Raw genomic sequence first — 16,505 nt, forward strand, 5'->3', positions numbered from 1 at the left:
TGCAACTAAATAGATTTCAATATAAGAGCTAAGGTACAAGCAGCGATTAGACACAACAAATGGGAAGCCCACAATGATTTGCAGGGGTCACTTAAGTGTGTTCCTATACTATTTTCTCTTTCCTGCTGGCAGCACCCATAGCCTCTCCTTCCCACTCACTAACCAACTTATTATTATTTTATTATTTATTATATTTATACCTGCCTCTCTCCCCAGTCTTCAGCTTTATCTAATGACTTCATTTATACTTTTCTCCTCAATGGGCACCCAAAGGACCTTATATCATTCTTCTCCATTTTATTCTCACAACAATCCTGTTAGGTAGATTAGACTGAGAGAGTATGACTGGTCCAAGGCCTCCCAGCAAGTTTCCATAGCACAGTGGAGATTTGGACCAGGGTCTCCCAGATCCTAGTCTAACACTCTAACCATTATACTGGATCTCAGCTTTCCTTTTTTCCTAGTTCTTAGCAGCCTCTCCCTGCAAAAAGTTTGGCCAAGTTGCAAAAGTCATGTGGTAGCAAGTCATCTAGGTGAGTTGTGTGGTGGCCACGTCCAGGTTTGGCTGAGTTGCACAAGTTATGTCGAGACTGCCACTGAGCCCAGGCAAGCTGCGTGAAATTAAGTTATCTGGTATCCACTAACAACACATCTGAGTGGGTTGCAGAAATTGCATGGTAGCAAGTTTGCCTGGTGGTTGTTGTGAGGACCCTAATGAGTCCTCCCTCATTGGCAGAAGCTGGACCGGGAGCAGTGCTGGAGGCCAAAATATCCCTGTAAATGGCCCTGCCCTCTTCCCGTCCCTCCTTGCATCTTACTGAAAGTAAACGTTATAAGGCTAGCAATATTGTTGCCTAGATTCCCTCATAATGGCCACTGAGACCTCCTTTCTTAAAGGTATAGGTACACCCCTCCCCTATTTGGGGAAGGGTGTTAACCCTGATAGTTGCAGAGGAGTTAGCCATGTTAGTCTGTAGTAGCAAAATCAAAAAGAGTCCAGTAGCACCTTTAAGACTAACCAACTTTGTTGTAGCATAAGCTTTCAAGAATCACAGTTCTCTTCGTCAGATGCATCTGACGAAGAGAACTGTGATTCTCGAAAGCTTATGCTACAATAAAGTTGGTTAGTCTTAAAGGTGTTACTGAACCCTGATATTGGCTTTTTAAGAGTTCAGATTTTTCTACGAACTCGAGACTATTCTCTGGATTTAAGTATCCCCAGATGGGGCCATGTTGAGAATTAGATATATTGACATGTGGGAAATCACAAGGAACTTGCAGAGATGGCCATCCCATTCCTCTTTACCCACGTCTACTGTCAGAGTATGGAGTTCCTGCAATAAAGAACTCTTATTTCTTTTCTAAATATAAACCAAGATCGAATCCACATTCACCCATTACCCGCATGTTGATCGGATATCTTCCGTTTGCCTCCAATCCGCGATTTTTTCCTCTTCGTTCACATTCCTGCTTCCAATCCGTCTTTCTCTCGTGTCCCTCCGGTCACATGGCTGCTCAAAAACCGCTTTTTTGGGCGGGACCTTTTTTCCCCGCCCATTTTTTTTTATTTTTTTGAGCGCACTTTTCCGTTATTTCGATCTTGCCTTATAAAGAAACATCATTGAAGATAATGATGCCTCTCTTTCCCCCACTGACAGCACTGATGGCTCTCTCCCGTTTCTTTTTTGGAAATTTGGAAGCATGTGGGAAGCTCTTTCGTGGGCATTTCCTATGCAGGACAGTTCAGTGCTTGAATTTTACTGAAGTTTCACTTCCTTGGAGTGTCATTATTTTGATATTTCATAATTTCGATATTACAGTAATATAAAATAAAAAAAAATAAAAAACAGTTAAAAAGGAAGTTTCGTGAGTCCGTTCTGAGGATGGATTCACCCCAAAATGATTTTTCAAACTACCAGATTTGATTCAGAAACAGCATAATCAATAAATCCAATGCTATGAAGTCAAAAACAGTCTTTTGCAGACTACGGAGCACTTGCAAGTTGAATCAGCCAATAGGAACTCTCGGAATGGCCGGAGAGACAGGAAGGGGGGTGGTTTTTAAAAATACCGTGTAAATTGCGCATTGGCCCGTTCACGGCCACCGTGAAACTCCCGTTGAAAACCTGTGACCACATATTCGGGAGAAATGCGAATGCAAAGCGTCTGTTTAATGAGGTAATGTGACCAGCAGTCGGGATTGCGTGGGGAATGCGGGGAACATGCGACTTAGAATGAGTAATGTGGATTCGACCCAAGTGTATGCTTTTGTTATTTTCACTCCTGCACACACACCAGCCAGCAGAATGAGCTCACAACCACCTATAATCATGCTTCTTATGCCTAACAATAGACTCTGCTAGTGGCCCAAACATGGAATCCTTTAATTAGGTGTCTGGGGCCTACATAATGATTTATTTATCACTCTCGAGATCAAACATTGGGTATTTGTTCTATATTGATAGGAGTCTAGTAGTTACCATGTTTATTTTTATTAGTCTAAATCATACAAAAAAGCAACCCCTCAAAGATAACTAGTAACAAAAGATTCAAATTCATAATTTAAATGTCAGTTTAGTCTGGGATGCAGTGTGTGTATGTTTGTATGTGCGTGCACACATGCATGCACACACACATCTTTAGTATACATTCAATCCTTTTGTAGTTACAACAGGAATCCTTTACTCACAGGAACATTAGAACAAATACAGAGACATTAAAACTAACCACTGTGTCATGTTATGCCAGCATACCTGCCATGATTGTATTCTGCATTTTACAATGGTAAATGCAGTTTTGTACTGGTCAATGCTGTTTGCCAGAATTATATGCTGTATTCTGTGTAGATCTGTGCAGATAATCTGAGAGTGTCTTAACTTCTGATATTAATTGCAGGAGAGCCAGTGGGCCCCTTCATTATCTGTTGAAGAAATGTACTTTCACTTTTTCCAGCAAGTGTCCTTGAGGAGAGCTGCTAGCAGCGAAGATTGTAACTTTCCCAGATGCTGGGATATTTTGCTATGTACTTCATGTAGTCTAAACTAATCTGTTCCCATGCAACCTTTTTGGGGTTTCGCGCCAGAATATCAACGGACCCAGGAGGGTGGGAAGTTTCCCCTATAATTAGTTATGCCTTTGTTTGAATTGTCACTTCTGCTAATTGCCACCTTCGGGTGAACACCTGTACTGTATGGATCTCAATAAAGCTACTTCAACTGGAACACCTGCATATTAACTGTGGAGGGCTTGAGGGACCTAACTGCCAGGGGCTGACACACTGAATATTCTGCTGGATTTGGAATAATCATGTCAAAGTATGAAAATAACATTCGTTTTTTTTAAAAAAGCAGGAATTATGGCTCAGTGCAAACAATGCTGAGCTAGATGCCCCAATAGTATGTTGCAATACAAGGCAGCTTCGTATGAAATCTAACCCTGTTTCATGTGCTTCTTTGTGTGCATTGCACACAAATTAATAACTACCTATGACTCAGCAGTGATGAGATCAGGTGACTAAAAATCCTGGCCAAGTCGATTTACAATTTGCCATGTAGCGCAAACAATCTTTCTGATTTTTGCATCTGCTTAGTTACAGTTCAAGACACTTCACAGTTCTTTTCCCTTGTCAGACCTTAGCAACTAATCTGTCATTTGTTTGACCAGACCATTGCTGGAGGAATTTCTTACTCAGCCAACTGCCTTTTCATATTTTCTATTTTTGTCACAGCTTGTCAGCTTTAGGCCAGTCTGGCTGTTATCTTGACTCTCTGGACTATGCATTTACCACAGGTCAGTGCTGATCTGGAGCATTCCAATCTATCATATGAGTTCTACACATTCAAATGCATATTTACATTCCATCTTCCTGATAACACCGGCACTTTATTGACTCAAGCAGGACTGCATTATGCCTTGCCAATTAACTGTATTTGGTTAGAGAAGCAATTGTTCAGATGCACAAATACAGAAAAATATTAACTCTAAATTATAAAAGATTTCAATTTTCAACAGTAGAAGGCTTCTTCCTGCACTTTTGGGCTCCTGACTAGTTTTATTTCCCTTACCATTCTACAAGTTCTTCTGAAAATCTGTTTATCTGTGTTTCTCCTTGTATTTGGTATTAAAAATTACAGATTTTCCTATCAGAGTATGAATTACTCCATACTCTGATAGGAAAGGAGGAGAGAGAGATCCTAACTACCTATCTAGTCTAAGGATAGACATGGATGGCAGGACAAGGCCTACACCAATGCTGCCAAGATGGAGGAGAAAGAGAGAGGTGTTGCCTGGAACAAAGCCAAGAAGAGAATAAGTGAGAGGGAGGAAGTCAGGAGGAAGAAATCCTGAGAATAACAATCTGCATATTAAAAGACAGTCAGAGCAGTAAACAATAGTAAACAGAGTGCCCTGACCTCTCTATCTTTCTAACTTTTTGGTTTGCCCTCCTCTGAAACCTGAGGAGAGAGAGCACTGAATCCTCTTCTTCCAACAGAGAGATCCTTTTACTTCAATGCTTGCTAAGAACTAAATTTAACAGAGTTCAATAAGCTATCACAAGTAAGTGGGTTTAGCTTTACATCTTTAGAGGTCCTTAAAGCTATGCCTCAATCCACTGAAATAAGATACAAATGGAAAAGCAGCTTTCTGTGCTCTAATAGGCCAAGTATGGTATACAGTGTTGCCAACCAAAGTGATATGCATTGGTATGCGCTGTTGCTAACCAAAAACGGGTTCAAAAGCCTGTGAAGGGTCCCCAAGGTGGCAAACATTAATACATTAAATAATTTAAAACATTTTAAAGCCATTTAAAACATTTAAATAATATTAAAAATCAATGGACGCTAGACATGGGCACAAATCGAAATACGAATCAAATTTTGTGATGAATTGGGCTGATTCGTGTACTGCATGTCATGGGGCCACAATTTTCACAAAATCCATGACTTTGGGGGCCGATTCGTTCAATTCATGAATGCCTTGTGATTCCAGACAGGCTGGCACCGATCCATTGATTCCCTAGGCAACATAGGCCCTGAATGTCTGCAGAACTTTTGTTGCCATGGAAACCCCAATCTTAGCCCACATAACCTTTATAGGCAGCTCTCCCTGCCAACTTGAGATCTCCCATTCTGTTCTATGAGAGCAACAACCAGGGGGTAGATGGGCCTTCTGTAGCCATGGGAACACCAATCTCATCCTTCCAAACCCTGTTAGGCAGGTCTGTCTGCCAACCAGAGAGCTCCTGTTCTGCTCTATGTGAGTGTTTCTTATATAAGGCACAGCTCTGTGCCTCCTGCTTCCAGTTCCAGTAGACAGAGGGAGAGGGAGGAGCTGTTGCTGAGATTTGGAGACAGAGTGGATTTGGGAGCTTTTAGCTGGATTTGCTGCTGCTTCAAAAGAGACTGAAAAGACTCTTTTGTGGGGCCCTGGGATCTGATGAATCACGAACCTAACGAATTGTTTTGTGAAACAGGACAATTTCGTGAAAGTTCATGGTTTGTGGTTCGTGGAACATGACCAACCACGAAACTCAGGGTTTGTTTTTTTTCCCGTTCCATGCCCATCTAGACACACATAAATACACAGCACCAAGAATAGTTATCAATTTGTGCATTCTGTTTTTTTTTTTTTAACTAGGTCTCCATACCAAGTAAATTTGGACTTGTAGATCACTATTGGGAACAAATTATGTAGTGACTGGAATGCTGTGACCAGGAGAAGGGAGACTTAGGTTCAAATACATCCTCAGCCATAATGCTCATTAGGTGACTTTAGCCTATCACTACCTCTCAATCTAATGTGCCCCACAAACGTCTTGAAGGACAAAATAGGGGCCATGCACATCCCTTATGCTTCTTGAAAGAAGAGTGGATCAGAAAAAAACCTAGCAGTCTTGGGTGCATTTACAGCTCTCTCTGTCCATAGATCAGATGATACATTGTATTTGCATAACCCTGGAATAGAAACAGAACTGTGTATATATATTTACACTCAGAATGGTTGGGTGCAGAGCACTGTTGAATTCCTGTGGCAGCTAGTGGCATGTTGCGGCATTGGGGGGGGGGTCATTTATTCATTTCTTTTTTCCACCCTTCCTCCAAGAAGCTTTATATTTACTATGAATATTGCCAGAGCAAGCAATAGAATGATTCCTGAATAAACCATTGATTCCTAAGTCTCCAATTAAAGGGCAATTATAACTCTATAGGAAAATTCCCAATGAATTATAAGAACTGGAGGCAGATATGAAATCTTTAAAAATAGAAAGGCTCTAAAACCAGATGGCATAACAGATGGATTTTATAAATCAATTAAATAAACAGTTATGCCATTGGTTTCAGATTTTTTACAGCAACTGTCAAAGGGAACAAGAGATTCCCAGATTCAAGTAGAGACTGCAAAGTTGTGCCTGTTACAAATTTATTTCATTTTTATTCTGTTTACATTATTTACAGTCCACCTATCTCACTAAGACTCAAGATGGATTACTCAGTGTTACTCAATACAATCAACAAGATGAGACATCAAAATATGAAAAAGACCTAAAATAACAGACTCATATACAGACTCATTTTTATCCATAATGCAGAGTATTATGCTAAGTACTATTTTAGCAGTTTATTTTAATAAATTGATTTGTGTATGTGTGTTTGTGTATTCTGATTAATCGTGTTTTATGGAAAAGAGAATGCTTGCTAGGAATTTTGATGTGTTATAAATGTTATAAATCATTGTCAAATGCTTAACAGTGGAATTCTAAGCAAAGTTACACCCTTCAGAGTCCTTTGGCTCTCTGGCTATAATTTGTTTGTTTCCCATCCAAGAAATATTCAGGGATTATACCACTCACTAATTCATCCCTAGGGAATAAGAAAACACCAGTTGTGTAGAAAATTTAATGATAAAACACAATTTCTATTATTATTTCTGTTTATTTATTTTCTATTTTCTCTATTATTTATTTTCCTATGTATTTGGGAAACGTATATAGCACCTCTCCTAAGACCTCCTTGAGGTGTCTCACAAGTAAAAGACTACAATAAAATTGTAAAACAGAAACATACAAAACAGGCCTTAAAAACCACAGCATGAAATAAGCTAGGGCATAAAAACAATCTAAAATAATATTCAGCAGCTTAAAACATTAGTCATAAAACAGTCCTCAGGCTAAATGCAGACCATAAAAACAGCTAAAAAGGATGAATGAAACCCTTCCATTTAAGCCTGAGTAAAAAGAAATATTTTGGCTTAGTGCCTAAAAGAGAATAAGGTAGGCACCGGGTAAGCCCCAAGGAGACATCATTGCAGAAGTTAGATGCTACCACTGAAAAAGCCATGTCACCTCTGAACACAAACACATGAAGCTGCATCTGACGAGGAGAACTGTGATTCTCAAAAGCTTATGCTACAATCAAGTTGGTTAGTCTTTAAGGTGCTACTGGACTCTTTACTATTTTGCTACTACAGAGTAACACGGCTAACTCCTCTGGATCTATGAACATGAAGCTGTGTTACATTGAATCACACACTTGGTCCATCAAGGTCAGTAGGGATGTGCACACAAAAAAAATCAGTATTTTTCGGATTCGGGTATTGGGAAGGCCATAAGTATCAGTATTCTCGTATTTGGGTCCAAAAATGCCAGTTTAATATTTGGATCCAGTTCATTTTTTCAGGAATCCTAATATATTTGGCTTTATTATTCCCTATGGAGGAATCTTTCTGGGAAGGGAAGATTTGTTAAGCAAACTATATCAAAATTGCAGTGGAGTTAGGATTGTCTGTCCTCTGAAGACCCCCTCCCCAAGTTTCAAGATGATTGGATCAAAGGATTCAGTCCTGTGGACACCTGAACAAGGTCCCCCCAGCTACTCTCCATTGTATGCTATGGGGAGATCTCATGCTTTCTCCTGAACAAAGAAGCCTTAGCTAAACACACAAGAGCAACCACTGACCCAAACCAGAGAATCCCAGCACATCTGGCAGCAGAAGGCACACACTCCTGAAGCTTGCAGCTGTTTGCAGTTTTCCCTTGGTGTTTGGAGGTTTGGGGAAAAGGAGGGAGGGAGGGGGGAGATGAGTCTCCGGCAACAAGTTAGGGGAGGGGGAGAGAGCTGTAACTGTCCAATCACAATGAATCTCTCATAGACCATGATTTATGAGAGAATTGTTGTGACTGGACAAACAGAGAGCTCTTGTGTGTTTTGGCTAAGAATAATGGACCCAGTTATTTCCAAATATTTCAAACATTTTCAGAATTAACAGGAAAGCCAATACCAGTCTAACCAAGAATCCCAAATTGTATCTGGATTCCAGAATATACCTGAAAAATACTGATATGGTTTTATTGGGGGTATTTTTGGACCAGGTATATCAAATTGCACATCCCTAAATGTTAGTATTTTCTAGTCAGACTGGCAACAGCTCTCCACTGTCTCAGGCAGAGGTCTTTCACATCACCTATCACCTAATACTTTTTTACTGGAGATACCAGGGATTGAACCTGGGACCTTCTGCATATTAAGCAGATGCTGTATCCCTAAGCAACAGCCCCTCTCCTAGGGCTGTGCATAGGATGCAGTGTAAGGCTTGAAAAAATTATCTCAGCTGATGGCTGGACAGTATGGGAGGTGGCAGACCTTCAAGTATTTCAGATGGCTTATGTCCCAAAGGCTGGCAAGTTCTTCATCTCTTGCTCATTATGTACATATGATTGAAATCAGTTCACACAGAATCAGCAGAAAGATAGGCAGACTTTTGCTAATTATCCAGTGCCTACTAAGGGGTACAGAACAATGGAAAAATGTACACTCTAACTGTAGCAAAGCACCAGGGGGAAAAAGTCTAAAAATGTTAACAGTCAAATCCATTGAAGTATATTGGCAAACCACCCCATAAAAAGTCTGCCAAGAAAACGTCATGATGCAACGTCCCCCCATGGGTCAGTAATGACTTGGTGCTTGCACCTTTACCTTTACCTATAAGGGCTTACAGTCTCCAGGTGTCAAGTGTTCACCTGACATACTCAATAAGACCCTGTGTAAGGTTTGGTTCTGCTCTGATGCTAATGGTACAGCTAAAGGCTCTAGCTATTTCATGACTGGGATGGGAAAGTATGCAAAAGGGGGGCTGCCTCTACATTATCTGTACGCTCTCCTATACTCCTCTGGCTGAGCCTGGGAAGTGATGCTATCATGGACACTCACAAACTGGAAGCTTTGGCTTGAACTCAGCTAACAGTTACTTCAAAGGGGTGCAGATTTTTGAATTTGCACATGCTTCGAATCCTACATATGCTTTGTGCTTGTAGAGAAATGCCATTCCTGTCAAGGATGGCATAGCGTACTGAACTGGTAGCTTAGCAATAAAGTTCTTTAACTCATTCAGTGAAGTCTTTTTGAGAGTCACTTGGTAGATCCTTACACCAGGTCCTCTTGGATAACTCTTATACTCTGAACTTTTGATGTTTTCAGGCTGGGCTATGGGACTAGATGGCTCTAGTGGCTTTAGTTGATTACCTTTGTCTGATTGTAGACAAAGGCCATGCTTCTTTGTTGCTCCCCCTAGATCTATCTGCAGCCTTTGATATACTAGATCATGCCATCCTGCAGAGTTATTTGGAGGCAGAAGTAGGAATCAAGGCATGTGCATTGGACTGGTTTAAATCATTCCTAATGGAATGGACACTGTTGGAGAACAGGTGTTGGAGAACAGCTATCTCCAGTATGGAAATTATCTTTCAGGGTTCCAAAAGGCACATTTTTACCCCCATATTATTTAATGTCTATGTAAAGCCTTTAGGAGAAAGAATGTGTAGCCATGAAATTAGATGTCATCAATATGCAAATGACACACAGTTGTGTATGACGCTTTCCAAATCCCCTGGTGATGCAGCAGAGGTCTTGTATTGATGTCTGACACCTGAGGTCAAATGACTGAAAGCAAACAAATTGAAACTGAACCTAGACAAAACAGAAGTGATGCTAGTTGGGAAGGAAGAGATCTTGAAATACATTATGTTCCCCACTTCCAATGGTATTCAATTGACCCTTGCAGACTTGGTTAAGAGTCTAGAAATTATACTGGATCCAAGCTCTGCTTCTAGAGAAGAATGTTAGGGCAGATGCAAAAAATGCTTTCTTTCAACACAGTCTGTCCTGGAAGATAGTCCCCTACCTTGACACAGCCAATCTGGCCACCTGGATTCACACCATGGTAACATCAAAAGTAGACTACTGTAATGCACTCTATATAAGTTTCCCCTCGAAGTCAACTCAGAGACTCCAACTGGTGCAAAATGCCACAGTTTGGTTATTATCAGGAGCTAAGAGAAGCGTACATGTTACTCCCATTCTGCATTCACTCTATTGGCTACCCATCAATTACCAGGCTCAATTCAAATTCTTGGCTATCACATACAAGGCCCTAGAGGAAAGGATCGCCACTGGTGAACCTTCTCTAGTTTCCTCTGAGGCCAGCTGCAGGCCTTCCAGAGGGAGGCAAAAGTACAGCATAGAAGTGGCAGAAGAAGAAGAGATGGAGGAAGTGCCCTCCAGGGTACTGCCATCTCACCCCTTCACCACTAGCCATGTCTTTCTGCTCCCCCTAGACATTCTGTCAGGAGGTGGTTCCTGAGGTGTCCACAGCTGCAGGGCAGCATAGGTACCCCTACACCTCCATCATCGGGGATCACTTCCAGAAAATTGAGGATCCCTGCTCTGCACGGTGCCAGTTTTTAGGGTCTGGATCAGTTGAGAGAAAAATTTGGCTCATTTCTCAACTAACAGACTCAGGAGCCACTTGAAGAAGCACCACTAGGCAGTGCTTCTTCAGAGAGAGGAGAGATGCTGGTGCCGCATGATTGCCAGCAAACCAGGAGGGAACATTCTACCCAAGTCTCCTGTAGGGAAGGGTCCCCAAACATCTCTGATGGAGATGTTTGTTGGGGGTGGCATTAGTGTGTCAAGAGGGGATCCAGCGGGCAAGGACGATCTTACTTCATTAATGAGATGATTGCTGTATACAGGCATCCCTTTTCTGTAGTTGAGGATGTTGACTTCCACAGGCTGGTTCAAGAAGTCTATCCTTGTTACATGCTCGCTCCTTGTTCATACCACACTGATCAGGAGGACCAGGGTGCCCTCCCTTTACAGGGCTGCCAAAGACTATATGGAGGCACAGTTGTCCTGTGCTAGTGTAAGAAGTGTGCACTTCACATCAGTCATCTGGATCTGCCATCAGCTGAAGCATGTGTATTCTCACTGATTGCACACTGGTGAGGTTGAGGTTGGGACAACCAGAGTCAGGCAGGGTGAGATGGAGGGGGCACTAGATTGGCTACTACTATACTTAGTTCCATGCTGAAGTTCCTGACAAGGCATACATGGTGGACAACATCTCTGCTGCCATCAAGAGGAAATTAATGAAGTGGATAGGGACATCGCCATGGGATACATGGTGACTTTGGCAGTACAAACATCTGGGCAGCAGCATTGCAAATGGGTCTCAAGTGCATTTACAGTATGGCTCCCAAATGACCCATAGTCAAGAATGCACTGGGTCTAGGTCTGAATCCTGAGGACTGGATGCCATATCTCATGAGTTCCAGGGTCTCATCAAGATGCCAGTGCATCATGAGTCACTTCTCATGCAGCATGAAGGCTACACATCAACTGCACCAGAAACAGATCCTGCAATTCACTGGAACTCCACCCATGCCATGCTTGAGCATTTGGTGGAGCAGAAGGCTGCCCTCACAATGTGGCTCTCAGAGAGTGACCCTGGGAGGGGGGGAAATCAGTTCAGCCAAGAGGACTGCCTGACCGTTTCCTAGATGGCGGAGTTCCTTAAGACCTTTAGAGACTTCTCCATAATAGTTTCATCTGAAATGGCAATCCTGGGTCTGGTCATTCCTTTGATCCAGATGCTTCAGAGGAAAATGGTCACCTTTTTGAATCCAGGGACAGGATGTGCAAACTTGGTTTCAGGAGTGTGCACACTTCTGAGAAGGCTGCAAGGGAGCATTAAGACCCACCTGCAACCTCTCACTGAGCAGAAAGTGTACATATTGGCAACCATATGTGACCCACACATTAAGGGCAGCTTCACCAAGGAGGCCAGGAAGCTCACCAGCTTGAGAGATCAGCTCTCTCAACAGAGGCAGCATATGCAGCCCAAGATGAGCACCCTTCCAGCAGAAGGGGAGGAGGGGGACAGCAGCTCTCCTCTTCCTTACACCTCCCCTTGTCAGCAAGGTTCTCCCCATATCCAGTCTTCAGATGTCTGTGTAAATGGAGACCATCAGGGATATGCTCAGCCCCTTTGGGAATGTCAGGAACATGAGCCAGAGTTCAACAAAGGCACTAGTCAGGGACTACCTCTCAGAGCCCTCCAAGTTGTCTACCACCTGTCCTCTGAGCAACTGGGCCAAAAAGAAGGTGGTCTGGCCAGACCTCTCTCTTGAGGCTCAAATGCTCCACTCATGCCCTCCAACAAACCTGCAGCCCCCTTGCAATCACCTGCTCCCCTGGAGAGTTCAGCAATTGGTCTTCCTCAAGGTCAACTTGCTACACTTCAATTTACTGGACTTTGAGAGTGAGTGAAGTGAACCCATCATCCATGCGCCTGTATCCCCTCTCAGTCTGTGCTGGGGAGATGGGGGAAAGCGCTCTTCTCAAAACTTAGGTAGAAAACCAACAGGACAGTTTATCCAGCAGACACACTATATAAAATCCACATTTCCAACTTGGAATCTCCAGCCCCCCCCCCCCCCACACACACACACGAAAAAAACACCAGCCTAGCCAGAACTCTCATTGTTGTTCTCTTGCCACTGGAATAGGAAGAGAGATGTTAGGGAAAGTAGAGAATTGTCATCACATGAGCCAATTTTTTAAAACAAGCAGAAGCAAAACCCACAGAAGCACCAAAAAATGAAGCTACCCCTTTCCTTTATTATTACACTCCTGTTACCAAATATCTTGAACAAAAAAACCATTAGAAATATAAAATACAAAGAAATATGCATTAAGGCAGTAAAATATTACAGATTAAAACCTGTGCATGCTGTTGTGCATCTGCTGTTGTGTTGTTGTTGTGTTAACTCTCTTCTTTACAGGGATGTGACAGAACAGGAGGCCAGTGATGAAGGGCAGCTTCTGTAGCTCTGTCTCTAAGCTTCTCTGAGCCAGTGAGTGACAGTGTCGGCTTCATATTGCAGAGAGAGGCAGACTTGGGTCACCCAAAATTCCCCCTTCTTCTTGCTTTCTGAGGCCTTTCTTGGGCAAGGGATCTTATGCTAAGTTACTGTGTTTGTGTTCTTGTTTGCCATTGCCAGGTCTTGCTGGCTGTCCTAGAGCCAGGTTGGTGATTCTGCTGCATGGTTGATGTTGGTACTTGGTTCTTTTCCATGGTGTTCCATTGGCCCCAGGTTCTGCCTGGCTTCTGTGAGTAACCCTGGTTCTGTTGGGCTTGCAATGGTCCCTGGCTTCACTTTCAGTGCAATCTTAAGAAGAGTTATGTCAGACTAAGCTCATAAACTTCAATGGGCTTAGACTGGAGTAACTCTTCTTAGGATTGTACTATTTGTTTTTGCTGGGAGCCTCTGCTTTGACATTGGTTCTCTTGGGCTTTGTTGGTTCTGCTTGCATTGGGACTGGCTTTTGGCCAGTGGTTGGCCCTGTGTTTGAAATCTGGTTAAGGTTTGTTTGTCCTGGCAAGGCTTGGAATGTTGTTCCCCCATAGGGAAAATTGAGAGTGGCTCTGGAAACCTTGTTCAGGGGCCCACAGAATTGGTCCCCTTGATCCAACCTTCATGAAACTTAGGGGTTCTGTAGTGGGCTGGAAGGACTAGGTTCTCTGAAATTTTGGCAGAGCTTGCACACAAAAAATGTCCCCCAGCATCCATATATGGAAAAATGGAGCTGAATATATTCAGATTCCCAAATGAAACCTGGATCCAAATACTAAATCGGTATTTTTGGACCCTAATATCCAGAATGCTGACTATATATGGGCCCTTTTCACACTGCTTAACTTCACTCGCAACGATGCAGAACATCACACTAAAACTGCAGAAGATCGCATTTTCTCACGCGAGATTTGCACGACATCGCGCAAATCTCGTGCGAGAAAAAGCAATCTTCCGCGGTTTTTGCACCATGTTCCACGTCGTTGCAAGTGAAGGTAAGCAGTGTGAAAAGGGCCATGGTATTCCGGATACGCAGGTCCAAATAATATCATTATTTAATGCACACCACTACCAAGGATCCAGTTGAAAGAGAAAAATGCTGGGAGATCAGTAGAATCAAAGAAAAACAAGACACCTGCTTCACTGTTGTGGGTAAGCACCTGAACCTGAAAAACAATACAGATTTTGGAGTGAGGGATTTTTCATAATACCCAAGAATCCCAGATTTTTTCTTCATTCCAAGAAATCATTGTAATGACCCAAAAAAGTTATTTCCATGTATATTTTAGACTCAGAAATTTCATAATGCATGCCCTTTTTGTCTGAAGTGTGCTGAAGTGTGCTGAAGTGAACTGGTAGACTGGTGGGTGGTACTAAATTTCTGGATAAATGTAAGCAACATGACTGGAGATTTATTGCTTACAATTGGATCCATTACTTATGGTATTCAGATATTTAAACAAGTATTTGGGGGGGAAGGGATGTACAAATGATGGCTAACCTTATAAAAGCAGATAAAATAGAAGTAGCAAAAAGATGGAAGTTTCTGAAGTCTCTAACTATAGAAGACAAGGGAGCGAATAGTTCAGTAATCATTAAATGGTTAAAGTAACAAGCAAATAAACCAAGAAGCAAATAACTCTTTTTTAAATGATAAATGACATGTTTATTCATTGTTAGGCTGTAACTCATGGATATAATAATGATATGTTATTATTAGTGTCTCTGTGATATCTTTTGAGCTGTGGGTGCAATTATCATTTATATTTTGCATGAAATCCTTACATTACTCTTTATCACTTAAATTTATGTTAACAATTTCTTTAAAAATAAAAGTATGATTAGGCCCTTTGTGGAAAAGCTGGAGCCCTTCTAAAATGTCAAGGGTAATTATGAGAATGAATTACAACTTGTAAAGTACTTTGCGTTGTTCCTTATTTATTGTTAATTTTAAAAAATTAAATCGCTGGATTCTTAAGGTTTTTGTACTTCTTACAATTTTTGTTCCAAATGAGCACATAACATCTAAGTCTATACTTCACAGGAGCACTGGAGTTTAAAATAAACTTCCCCCTAGGTACAAGAAGAGGCACTGTTAGAGATAACAGATTTATTCCTATCTAATAAAGTTTTAATTAGCACTTACATTTTTGCATTCCTGCAGGTTGTAACAGACATAAAATTACAAAATTGAGGCCAGAACTATTGCTGAGTCATTAAAAATTCCTTAGTACTTTTTCTGCTTGTCAGGAAAGATATTCCTGGCATACTTTTCTAGATTTGATCAGCCTGTCTTAGCTTCATTGCTTGTAAAATGAGATTGCTTTTGTCCTCTAGGCTTGACAATTGTTCCTGCAAAGACAAATGGTTCATAATAATGACAAATGTGTTGATGACCAAAATCTCTCTTAATTAAATTACCAGGGGAAAAAAGGTGAGTTCTTATTTATTACAACTTCCCAAGTGCTGCTCCAGGCAGGTACAAATGAAGACACTGCAGGCATTTACAAGATTTGGAGACATCTCTGCTGCACGCTGTAAAGTTGCACACATTTTGTGTGGACAAAGCTTCCTGTATAGACCTGTCCAGGGGTCACTCCAGACAAACATTGTTTCTGACCTTTCTTTCACACCACGGATGCCCAAGCTAAATAACACACAAAAGGAAATTGCTTGACTTGCTCAGAGCCAGAAGCCACCAAGCCCAGGGTTGCCAGCTTCCAGTGGGGGCCTGGAGATCTCCACAAATTATAGATGATCTCCAGCTTCAGAAATCAGTTCCCCCAACTCAGACATAAGAACCCTAACCAGTCCCTAGTGTTTTGTCCCCCTTAATCCCACCATTCCCTTCATAGTTCTTCTGCTGCCATCTTTTTTTAATTGCACCCTCATCCACAGATATTAATATATAATAATGTTTACTTCCATGCTCTAAGAAGCTTCACCTGCTACTTCTTGTATATTAAACAACTATAAAAGACAATGAAAAAGATCAGATTATGGTAAAATTATTTAGTTGGCCCAAACCAAAACACCTTCTTTCTGTGTTCCCACCAGTTGGTTTTGCATAAAATTTACATAGAACAAAAGATCAGGAAGATTGCACACAGGTGTTAGTGCAGTTCCACCCCAAGATTCCTCCAGTCATTGACAGCAGCAAGACAACAACTGGTATTTTCGGTTGAGAGAATTTAGCACCATTGTTAATGTTTTGGTGGAACACTTCATCTCATCCTGTGAAATTCCCCTCCACCAAATATGAATTGCAAGTAATGTGTACCCTGATAAGAAGTACCAATGCCCACAAAAGCACACC

Source organism: Eublepharis macularius, chromosome 2 (genome assembly GCF_028583425.1).
Source record: "Eublepharis macularius isolate TG4126 chromosome 2, MPM_Emac_v1.0, whole genome shotgun sequence".
Lineage (NCBI taxonomy): Eukaryota > Metazoa > Chordata > Lepidosauria > Squamata > Eublepharidae > Eublepharis > Eublepharis macularius.